The following is a 13,082-nucleotide window of genomic DNA, read 5'->3' on the forward strand; positions in this document are numbered from 1 at the left end:
CTAATTCTTTGTATGCTCTTGGGCACATTATTTTACTTGCCTTAAATATCCTACTCTATGCAAGTAATCCCCCCTTACAACTCAGTGATCCTGCAGGCTGTAGAGAAGATGTGCAGATGGTCAAGCTTGGGTTTGTAGGCCAGAGCAGTGTTAGTGCTGCAGGCATTAAGGTATCTTCGGATGTGACAAGGCCATAGGAGCCCTGTTTCAGGCCACACCTTCAAATCAAGGGGCTGTGCTAGCTCAGCAGCAGTGCACACAGGCTCTGTCCCGGCTGCCACATGAGGTCCTTAAGGGTGGCTGGGGAGAGCACCAAGGTCTCCATGTGTCACACCACTTGCAAACAAATCGTCTCAACAGCCTACAGCAGGACTGGAGCTGCCTTCACTCAGGCACTGTTTTTTTGAAGAATTAACTTAACGTGAATATAATATAGGGATTTTGTTTTGTGGGAATTTTAATCTATGGCTTCCGCTTTCCTTTGGGATGAGAGTATATGGACCTGGCAAGGAAGTGGCCAATTTGGCAGCTCGGCAAGCTGTGACTGTGAATGGAAACAGATTGCATGGTCTGCATTGAGGTTTGGGCTGGGAAGGAAGGGGGTCTGACTGTGTACTAGGGGTCTGGGACTGTGTCAGGGCAGACAGGCATTAATGCGTGGGATGCCTGTAGCACTGCAGAGGCTCAGGCATCATCTTTCTGCCTGATGTAACCCTACCAGAGCTTACACTTCTCTCATGCAAAGGGATACTGAGCTGAATGCCCTCAAGCCATTATTTTGCTTCATCTCTTTCTGTGTGCTGTTGGAGCCAGAAGCAAGTTTGAATGTATCATGGAAGAAACATTTTCCTAAGGGGGGGGGGCGAATAGTGTGTTTTCCCACAATTTTAAATTTTAGAATAATCAGGAAAATGCTTATTTATAGTATTGTGTAAACAAGTATTAATACATTTTTTTTCAGAAAACAGTATTTTCTGAAAAAAAAAATATCTTATTTTACTTTGTGTTTGTCAAAATGAGCAACCTGAATGATACCTGCCTAAGTTGAAGATGTGGGGAGATGTGGATGGTCAGTGGGGGGAATACATTAGCATCTCTGGTGAGGGGGCTGGATGGCTCCCTGCTGAATTCTCTGTCATCAGAGAGCCCCTGCAGCCAGTAGAAGAATCCCAGCTTCTACCCAAAAATGTCTTCTGCCTCCAGGCATTGCCTAACCCTAAGCTTTTGAGGCAGTTATTTAAGTAATTGTGATTTTGAAACACTTTTTCTTGATAACCCTCAGTAAACTTCTTTGGTAAACCAGCCCTGACTTTGACCCACATCCTTGAGCCACAAGGAACATCAGAGAACATCTGTCTTCAGCACACAAGCAACTTGGAAATGGGACACCTCCGTGACTGTGGATAGCTTGTCTTGCTGTTTTTCACTCCTGGAGGCACAAGATGCCTCTGCTGGTGGTGGGAGTCCTGTGACTGTCATGGCTGAAGGGTGATGATTTGCTGGAGTACAGATAGTTCATAAAATTCCTATCAGGCTTTTTTTTTGCTTTTGGTGAGCAGCTTAATACAACAGGATGAATATCTGGGGACAACATCTATCATCATGACAAACCCTCTCTAAAGTCCCTTGTACATATGTTCTCTGTGAGCAGTATTGGGCTCCTATTGCAATTCAAGTCCATGCTCAGCCTCTGATCTGTTTTTAATTTGTTGATAATGCTGTTGTTTATTTCTTGGTCTGGGTGAAACTGCAAACCAAATTGGCTCCCTGCAATCGTCTTGCTCTGTCTCTCCCTTTGGTGATACGCTCCTCTGAGCAGTGTTTGGATATCACTTTTATACATGTATGTGCAGCAAAGAAGCATTATGGACCAGAAAGCATTATATTTATTTATTTATTTTTCCAAGGCAGCTTCTCAATTCCCTACTAACACAGTTGATTTTGGTCTTTGCAACGTGCCAAACCTGGATTCTGAATGGAGCCCAGGCAGCACTAGGACCGAAAGGACTTTGGCAGGGGGATTGGAAAAAGCTGCTGGAACAATTAAGGCAAGAGCAAAGCAAAGACAAGGGTCAGGTAGGTTTTCTTCATGCATGAAGTAGTTGAATTAAATCAGGAATTAATCCTCAGGAACTGGGGCTAGAGACTGAATCTGCATTCCGTGGCACCTCTCTGTGTCTTAGCTGCAGCAAGGAGGTGCTGTCACTTGCACTTCTTGCAAGTATTTGGGCCCCCCTGGGATGGAGAGATACAACAAATGTGCCTGGTATTTCTGCCCTGAGAATGCTGGGAGTGAGGATGGGTTTAGCAGTGATACTGAGCCTGCAGGACATAGCAGTATGGAGAGAGAAACCAATATCTTTTGCTACATGAATGTACAAGACGAATACCTAAATGGCTTGTTGCTGGGCTGCAAAGAGAGGAATCTGCCAAGAAAGGGGATCTAGCTATCTGACTGTCACCCAGTATGGAGTAAAACGGTTGTGTTTCTTCTCTAATAACAGCATGTGCTCTGTTTCCCCAGGTATACAGCACCTTGTAGCTCCTGCTGTCTCCAAACTCAAACATAATTTGTTGTTGCTTCCATTTCTAAGCCTTTGCCAGCAGTACTGCTTCCAGCTTCAGCTCTCCTAGAGCGGGTCTTTTTTTTTCAGGTTATTTTCTTGAAAGTAATTTGTTCACTTTTTCCCCAGTCTGCCATTTTGCTTATTCTAGTATGGTCAGAGTGTGTTTTAAGATCTCTGTAAATCCAATCTTGTTTTCTTGTCTCCCCTACTATTGGTAACACCTCTTAATTAAGTTTAATATGTTAATTTATTTCCTGTTTGGTTTTCTTCCCCAAAGGATGCTTTTTTTTAATGATGACAGAATAAACATATAATCACAGATTCCAGGATTGCAGAGGAGACTACCAAACTTTGCAGGGTGCTTTGGAATATCTCCCAAGCTGGGCAAGAAACCTGGATATCTGGTGATGGCTAATGGGCCTGGATGTTTCAGGGGCTGCAGTGTGCAAAAGTCTGAAGATGCTCTAACTCTTGTAAGCTTGTTCTTTCAGAGAAGGACTGAATTCAAAATTATAACATTTTTCTGGAAATAAATTTTAGCAAATATCCTTGTTATTCAACTAACGGGCTGCAGAAGTGTAAATGTAACTCACCGTAATGAAGTACTGCAAATATTTTTTCACTCTGACTGTGACACTGGGAGTCCAATGGTGCTGCGAAGCCTAATATTCAGGCACAAAGTATGGTTATCTTAAGGGCATAGAGGAAAGTGTGCATTCAAGTTAATTTGCATGTATATTATGCATTTATCAGTTTTCATCTGCTAGACACAGGATAATTTGATTTGTACTTAGCAACAAAGGAAAGTGCAGGTGACTCAAGGGTGGAATTCTGTCCCTCACCATGGTCAATTTAGCCTCTCTAAAGCTGAAGACAGAGGTGTTGAGTTTTTCCTGGCACTAAGGTTAATATGAAAAATCATAGATTCATTACAGTCTTGTAGTGCTGGAATGAACGTGCACACATCTCGTTCATCACTCTGCACTTAGGCAGGAGGATTATTTCTAGACAACTCTTATGGTTGTTTGCCTGATTTCTTACAAAAAACCCTCCCTAGGTAATCTTCTGCAGTGTTTAACTACGCTGATAGTCAAAAAGCTTTCTTAATATCCCCTTTAAATCTATCTTGCCTCAAGTAAAACTGATTTTTCTTCTCTTACTCTGAACATGGAGAACAATCGATCATCATCTTCCTGACCTTTTAAATGTGAGAAGATTGCTATTATATCTTTCCTTAGTCTTCTCTTTTGTAGACTAAACAAATCTACTTCCTTCATCTGTTCTTCCTGGGCCATAGTTTCTATCCCTTGATCATTCTTATTGTTGTCCTTTGGAGGTTTTCCAGTTCTCCACATCCCTTTAATTGTGGTGCCCCAAAATGAATACAGTATTCCAGAAGAATGAAATAATTTCTCTTGCGTTATATACACACAACGCTTGGGATAATTCATCTTAGAAAAAAAAAAAAAGATTTGTTTACAATGGCATCACACTGTCGACTCCTTGAATTTGACTTGATCATTTTATGTTTTGCCATTTCTTTTCAGTCAGTGCGTTCTCCTGTTTCTGCGCTTGATTTCTCCTTATGAAGGTAACACTTTGTACTTGAACATAATTTCATGTTACTTAGTACCATTTCTCCAACTATCAAGGCTTGTTTTTATTCTGATCCTGCCTTTCCAAGGAGTGGCAGCCTCTTTCAATTTATGATCCTTTGCAGAGTTTATAAGTGAGTTCTTTTGGCTGATATTCAGAAAATTACGACAGAGCTGTTTGTTCAGCGGGAACTAGGAAAATGGTAAAGATTTATAATGGGGAAAACATAAATTCTTTTCTTCACCCACTTGTAGGTGACCATTTAAGCAGCTTCTGGTTGTGGTGTCCTTTCATTCCTGAATTACTAAAAACACTGGCTTTTTTCAGCTCTGTGTTGCAGTTGTACACTAGAGGCATCTAGTAAAACATGGATGATTGCTCATATCTTACTGCTTTTCCTCAAAAAAATTCCTTTTCCAGTTCCATTTGTAGTAGAGACATATTGACCTTCGAGGCTCAAAATGAGATCAGGTTTCCATTACTTCTATTTAGGGAAAAGACTTATTCATTATTTGTGAAGAAGTTACTCCAAAGAGATTCCCTCAGCTGTAAGAGAATAGATTTAGGGACTGTGGTCTGGGATAGAACTCCCATCTAGATCTGCAAGTTGACTTTCTTTTTTTTTGTCTTCCCACTGTAAGTTTGTAGGTAGTCTCTTCCACAGGAAAAATCCAGTTCCCTGAAATTCAGTCTCCTAATTCTTTGTGTGCATCCTTTTAGTATCCTTTCCTTTGGATCACTCAATGAGCCCAGCTGGACTTTCCCCAGAAACAGTGATGTGAGCTCTCTACTTCATCCCAGCTAAGCCAAATAATGTCAAGGGATTTCTGTAGTAATCAGATTTTCCTTTAATCATTTGTATGAATACATTAAAAGTCATGGTGACATGGGCTGGGTGGAGGCCAAGTGATTGGGATCCTTGTAGAGCAGCTCCCCTCCGTATGACATTGCACAGGGAAAACCAGTAGGTGTCAGGGGCAAGGACAGGTGGAGCTCAAGTATCCTCCTACTGTCCTTCCTTCCATGAAGCATCTCCCTCCTCCCCCAGGACTATGCTTTGACCATTCTCAGGTAATTTGCCTTCCCTGGATAGCATTGTCCACAAGTTTTAATCCATCCCATGGCTCCTGAAGAGAATTTGTCCACATAGTGAGAGCTGAAGGAGGCAGCTGAATGAGATGTTCTGTCTTGGTTCCTAGGAGTTTCGTTTGTGACACACCTGGACACAGTCTGATGCTCAGACTTAGCAGTACAACTCTGGTGTCTTGGTGGTTGGATATCGGATATTAAATCTGGTAGCAGTCATATTTATATAAAAATGCTTAAACAATCTCTGGAATACTGATGGACCTCTCTTGCCAGAGGCCTGTCATCTCCTCAGCTTTGGTTCCTTCTTTCTGGTCCTATGAATCTTGAATTTTTCATGTTCGGTTGTAACCTTCAATAGAAATGACAAGGGCACAATTCATCCCTGTGTTCATTGATGATTGTCAGCTTAAGGAGAGTGTGGTAACCTCAGTAAGAATGTGTGACAAACAAAGCAGCTGGCCTTTTGTCCCTACCTACTTTTGTCCCTAATACATGTAAGAAAGGCACCCCTTAGAATAAGAGTCTGGTAAACCAAAAGCAAAACTTCTTTTCAGTTTCCTCAGTGTGTAAAACTCAGTCACTCACTCTGTGCTGAACAAGTGCAGGAAAGACTTTACATTAGCATAATTTTTGGACTTGCTGTTCATATCAGAAAGCCACTGGATACTCTCGGATCCCTCTGCAAAGTTACATGATGCTCGACAAATTCAGTAAAATCTCAGGGTACAAGATGGCTTGCCCCCAGGCAAGCCAGAGAGAGCAGATCTGGGAACACCTGCCCTGGCCACCTTGCAGGTCACAGCTGCTCTCAGTTCTCTCCCTGTCCAAGTACAAACAAGGCACCTCCCTTAAGTGATCCTGTGTAATGGATTCAGTTGACTATCTTGTCTGGTTTCTGCCTTCTCAAAGAACAATGGTGTTTGTCATCTGCTGGACTTGATAAATAAGTGGAGGGAAGACACAGCAGGATGATGCCACCTTTGTCACCCTTGCGTCCAAGGACGTCTTGGCTTATGCACAACTGAGAAAGCTTGTGTTGCCCCAGTGACTGAGCTACTCAGTCTTGGCTCATCCTCCTCTTTCAAGGGCAGAGCAATGCAGGCTGCTCCCTTTCCTTCCTGAGGAACCTTCATATCATTATTTGTATGTGAGAAGCAGCTGTTATCTGCCTTGCTTAATGGCTGCAAACCACATGGATTTGGAGGCACCTAGGCCTGGGGGAGCCTGTTGTACAAGTCAAGATGAATTAGGAGGATGTCAAGATGATCTCTGAGCATAGGATGAAGAAAGACACAGGCTGGGAAATACTGGACAAATGGAAAAGGGAGCAATCAAGGAGAAAAGCTAGTTCTAGGCAGGGAAACTTGGCTTGGCTGCCTTCCCTGTGGGCTTGTTCCATTAATATTTGGATATTCAGCAAAAGCTGTCTTTGCAGGGGTGAGGAGATAAGCAGAAATGCAGTGATGTTTAGTTTAAAAGTAGCAGAGCTCCAGGTTTCAAGTGCTTTCTGGCTGGCTTCCTCCTCCTTTCTCAATGAAATACTCTGGCTTTTCTGTACCAAAATATGTGAGTGAGCCTGGGACACGCCTGGGTTCCCTGTGCATATGTGGTTCTGTCCCTCTCTTCTGATTTAATCCAGATGTCTTATTATTATTATTATTTTTTATTAAGCTATGCTGCTATTAATAACTTGGAGGTAGGATTGCTCCTCTGAACAGCAACTGAATGCAAGACCAGCACTGCATTTAGTCTGCAGTGTTGGCTTCTTTCTTCACCTTTTTACCATCCTAGTACTAAAAAATGCATTCTCAAAAATAGAATTATATTAACTTATTTTGCCTGTCAAAGCTGTCATTTGAAGGTTGCTGTTATAACTGAGTGCTCTGTGCTGTTATGACAAAGTCAGTAAGAGCAAAGTCCTTACATGTCTGTTGGTTGGCTGGCTGGTAGGGTCAGTCATGTGAAATCAATGCATTGATTTTGCTGAGTGGAGGTCAGAGCATTCATCATCACAGAAATTAACATTGTCTTTAATTATGCTTCTTGGTTTTCAGTATGCATGCAGGAATTTGACTTCACTCAGATGTCCAATGCCTGGTTCTCAGCACAAGCAGCAAATATGCTTGCATGATTCTCTTTAAATATCAGTTTCACTGACTGGAAAAGTCTGCTGCTTCAAGTTTCAGGGCATGTCTGGAGAGGTGTCTTCTCCTTGAAAGAGAGATTAGCTGCCCCTGGAAGTTGTGCTTGGAACTCATGAGGGGAAGGGGAATATAAATGGCAGTTTTATTTTGTGGGTGAGCCCTGTCCATGTCAGATCTGAGATTGGTCTGGTATTTACCACTGGCTACACTACTGTTTTCAAACTTTAATGATGTATGTAGACACTTATATTACAGACCCTACCATTCAGTTGAAATAGAGCATCTGGAATTCTCTTTGACTACAGCTGGTACCTTGAATTTTGGGGGTCTATGTGACATTGATGATCAGCCGCCAGTCCATACGGAGAAACCAAACATGATCAAGGCCTCTAAGGAATTGTACTGTCCGGTGCTATGTGAGGTGGATTTGATGATCCAACAAGTCCTTTCCAGGCTTGCATTCCTTTGGTTTTGAAGCTGGAAACAAGAAACAGAGTGATTTCTGAAGACCCTATTAGCTTTGGCTTTAAATGGTAGCACATATCTCCTGAGAACTATTCATGACATGAAAAGCCTTTCTTTTTTCTTAATGATAAAACCTAAACACTTTGCTCAACAGTGATTTAATGAGCAGAATATTCCCATTGTCAAGGTCTGATGCTAATAATAGACAGATGGCTGGCAGTTCAAAAAGCAGTCAACACAAAATATTTGCTATATAAAACCCGAATCAAGTTAACTTGAAAAAAAAAAGAAGCTCTATTCCAGGGTCAGATTGTAAATTAATTGGCAGTAAATACAACCTACTGACAAGATGTGTTTATACTGCAGAATTCTTGGAAACACACACAGCATAAAATGATGCATCTGATGTTAAGTGGATTTACGCATGGAAAAAAGGAGGTGGGAAAAGGGAGCTTGACGGAGGGTAGGAGCAAAACAGTGATGGAAAACAACAGCACCAACAAAAATTGAGGGATGGAGATAGAATTTTCTGGATTGTCTCTAAGAAACAGTTCTGCCAAATTCAGAATTAAGGAATATTTATACTTAGTTCTCTGTATCATTTTGAAAAAGTCAGTAAGAGCAAAATCCTTACAGGTGGGTTGGCTGGCAGGTGGGACCAGACCAGATACACAATCAAATAGTGTTAGATATCCATTGATGTCCCTGCTGTTTCTTCATTGAAGTAACCAATTCAGCCAGATTGATAACAGCAATGTCCTTGAGTCTGAGTTCTGGGGAAGCTGAGGAAGAACTTACATCTTGAGGTGTTTCTAAATCATAATAGATTTGGGTCATTTATGTATACAGTTCTTTCTAGTTCTCAGTTTATTCCTGGCAATCCCACATCCTGGATTTATCTCCACTCTGTTATCTCTAGCCTTGAAGGTTCTGAGATGTTAAACCAGAGTCTCAGTGGGGAGCACAGTGACTCCACTGCTCAAGATCTAGACTAGTAGGAATTCCCACAATAGCAGAAAGTTCCCTGGCATTTTCCACTGCTACTTACTGCCTGAAAAAGGGCATAAAAACATTTAGAGTTGCATTATATTCCTTCATCAAAGATGTGTCCCACTGTCTAATAGTCATTATAAAGTATTCCTACATGAGGACAGTTTTGTTAATCCTTTCTCCAAATAAGCAGTGGAGACAAGTCTCAACAATTTGAAGATCTCTTCTGTTCTTGCATATGTGAAAAGAACAGGAGGTTTTCATTGCCACAGAAAGTTCAAGGTAGAAAATGTAATACACTAGTGCAACTTCAGGGCTGCTCTTGGGGATGAGAACTTTTGACTGGCACCCACACTGGAAAAGGGACAGTGGACAACATATTGGGAAACACTGCTTGAGGCAGAGCAAGAGATATTTGATTTACTAATCCAATTAGTTTTTATTAAACAAGGAAAAAACAATCTTTATTAAACAAGAAAACAGTCTGTGCAATGGCCCTGCCTTGTTTGCAACCATATGAAGAGATAATGAAGAACCAGAAGGAAGATTTAGAAAGACACAAAACAAGGCAGCCTATGGAAGACTTGCAAATAGTATCTTACAAAGAGTGATTTGTGCAGAAGAATTTTATTTGTTAGCATGTGATGACGAAAAAAATTCATTTTGAAAATAATAGCAGTGATTAATCCCTAAAAGAATAAGGTTTCAAATGTAGTCAAAACAAACCATCCAAACAAACAAAAAAATCAGTGATTCTGTAGAATATGGAAATAATCTATGAACTCAGTAACATCACTTGAGATCAAGAACTGCAAAATAATAGCATGCTATACCTGCTAAAGATTCAATCTTAAAATTAATCTGAGTGTCATGAAAGCATGAGCAATATTTGATGAGAACCTTTCAAAGAGTAACTGTAGTGGGCAGTTGGAGGAAGCCAGGCAGACTCTGGGCTGCCAAGCAAAATAGTTACTTCTCAGTTTATGATGAAAACCTCCAGTTTAAGAAGGGACCTAGGATTATTTCTGCTATAATCTAACAACACAAATCAAAAGGAAAAGCAGGCCCAGTTTTGTGGTCCTAAATTTAGTCCTTTCAGGGTTAGCCAGATTCTTTGCAAGCTGCCCATTCCAGAGACATCTGGTAGAGGCTACATATAGCTAGAGTACTGAGCAGATACTAGGAGGAGAGTTTGGATATTTACATGCTGCCTTTATCCATGTATCTATTTACATCTATTCAGTTGTGGATCAATTTTGGCAAGTTTTTTGACCTCTAAATGCTTCTACTTTTTCCTTACAAATATGAGGCATAAAATATTTAAAGCAAACTATGAAAATAAGTCTGCTGGTAGAGGCATTTCCATCTTGAAAGTAGGTTGTACAATAATGCAGTGTATCCATAAGGCTTCCTTGTGCCCATTTGGATTTCTGGAGTGATGACACCACACTGACCATGGCTGGGAGCAGGCTTTTTCTAGCTGACACCCTCACAGGCTTCCAGAGTTTAGTAATGAAGTTTGGAAGTGAAACATAAATTCAGAGACCAGAGATCAATTGACAGGTATGGGGAAAAGGGAGAAAGAACCTATTGTGTGAGAAGCAGACAGCTCTGCTGACCTGAAAATATATTATTCTATAGAAGCGCAAACCAGAGGGGCTGTGGAATTTGTTCTCAATTCACCATGAAAATCCTGGGCTGGGGTAACCATCCATTTGATGTGGGTGGTCCTTAATGCATGTCATAATTTACACGTAAAGCATATATGATCCCTTGAAATTCCCTTCTTAGGAGAACCATAAAAACTGTGTTGCATATGGAATTCACTGGAGACTTCTGCAAAGCTCCCCTATTGTCAGACATAAACACATCCTATTATTCTAGCATAGGTCAGAGTTCAATGACTCCCCAAAGCTTTTTTCAGTCCTAGGCTGATCCCACTGCAGTCCGGGTGGGCAAAATAGAAGTATTTTCAACTCAGCTACTTTCCCTTTGCTGCTCTTCTCCACAATCAGAAGCAAATCTGACTCCTCAGGCGGTAGGTTAATGCACAGCTTATCAGTGAAATCAGCCTTGCTCGTCCTCAGGCTGTTTTCTGAAGGATTTTGCAAGCATTAATGAAGTTTCCTTTTCTTGTATAGGAGATCCTAAGACTATCATTAGCCTCATCTTCAAGAACAGGAATCGGAAGTTAAAAGACTTCATGCAGGGAATCCTTGTTAGCACAAGAAATGGATCACAGATGTGCTTTTGTCTGTCTGCTGTGAAGGCAGATCTCGGCCCCTTGCAGCACCCCATGAGGCTTGGCCCCCTGCTTGGATGCAGATGTCAGTGCTGTGCTGCTGCACTGGGCACTGCCTAGCTCCTGCACAGCTCCCTGTGGGGCTGGTGGGCCTGTCCCCATCCCCTGGGGCATGGCCCTTGATCTCCTCTCTAGCAGGGCAGCAGCAAGCAGTCGGGATGAACAGCAATATACTTGGTCTGGGCAACATGGTAGATCCCCAGTCTGAAGCTATTCCTTGTTTCCTGAATGCCAGAGCATTCCAAAGCCATTTTTTTTTTCGCTTATGAGCATGAGAAGCACCTGGCTTGAGTGGCTTCCAAAAGATTCTCATTTTTATGTTTCTGTCTCCCAGAATTGGGCAGTTTGTATCTTTATATCAGGTCAACAAAAGACCAGAAAGGCAACTCAGATTGAGAGATCAGAGGGTTGGACCTAGTCCTCAGTGGTGTTTTATCTCTGTCAGAGCTTAACAGAGAGGAAAATAGTAGTGACTAGGAATAGACATGCACAGGCTCTTTCCTCTTGTGGCCTTCCTGGGGGGTTTCCCTATTAATTTCACAACCAACGAACTGCTTTCCTGCTCTGAAATATTGCCTGTTCTCTGCACCAGAAGTATCCTGTGCTGACTGAAATATTAAAGAGGCCAAATAATGTTGGGGGAAGTTTGTTTATTTGTAGGGTCACATACTCATGCCTGATCCTGCTGAGGAATGTCAACTATTTTGCTGGACAGTTGTGGGGGGGTTATGGCCCTGGTGGGAAGTGGGGACCTGCAGTGATGTCTGTGCTGCAATGGGACTCAGGCCCAGCTGGTCAGTGGTGTTCCCATAATATGAACAGGGGTCAGTGGGTAAGAGAAACTGGGTGGGACTTCAGGAACCTGCTGAAGGGGGACAATTGGGTACAGGCCTATGGCCACTAGAGAGATTAGTGGAGGAGTACACAGGGAGACTGCTTTGCTCCCCTTCCCTTGCCCATTCAGCCTCTAGTCCTTCCATAGCACCTGGGGGTCTCCATGGAGATTTGTTTTCCATTTGAAGACCCAAGATCTGGTCTTCACTGGAAAATCTTTGGGAGCCTCCTTGCAAAGGAAGGCTGCTGGGACCTCCCTTCCCCATCCTCAGGGCCTTCAGCTGCAGACCACAATGAAGCGGTGCACTAGAAGGAAAAACAAGTGAGCTGCTTGCTTCCTCAGGCAATTATTTTTAAAGCAAATGCTGCAGTAATTAATGCTCAGCCTGGCACCTGGATTTCTCTCAGGAAGCCTGGCTGCTGCAGGCTCCCATGGGGCACCTCCTCATGCACTTCCTTTGTGGTAAGGAGTGGTGGTTCCCTAACGGTGGTGGTGACAGTGTGACCACTGGTCACATCCTGGGGAATGACTGCAGTGGTGGCTGCCCTGGTGCCTGCAGTTAGGAAGTCTTCATCTAGATCTTGGGAAGCATCTGTGCTTCCTGTCTCTGTGGGGTTTCAGTGTGGCTGTGTTGGGTGACAAAGCTATGAGCTTCATAGCTCACACCAGCCTCCCCTGGCAGCAGAGAAGTGAAGATCAACATAGTCTAAACAGTTATTTGCAAAACCCTTGGGATTATGGGGTGGCTCAGGCAGCTGTCATTATCACTGTAAGCTGGTGGCATAGCAAGATGTATTAATCTGTTTGAAAGAATAGCTCTTCTCCAGATCCAGAGGAAATACAGGTTTAAACCATTGTCTTTAAGTAGATTAGTTAAATGAAATAGGTAGCAGCAGAAAATTGCAGTATGGAACCTGGCAAAGATCAGTGTCCTCTCATGTCAAGGCCTGCAGGGGCCCTAACAAACTTACAACTGCTTCCTCCCGAACCTGTAGAGACATCAATGTAGCTCATTATCCAATGCAGTTCATTACTGTGTGGGGTTTAGTACAGAACAGAACTGGGGTGATGGACTTGCTTTGTTTGGTCTTATG

The sequence above is a fragment of the Apus apus genome, chromosome 4 (assembly GCF_020740795.1).
Source record: "Apus apus isolate bApuApu2 chromosome 4, bApuApu2.pri.cur, whole genome shotgun sequence".
NCBI lineage: Eukaryota > Metazoa > Chordata > Aves > Apodiformes > Apodidae > Apus > Apus apus.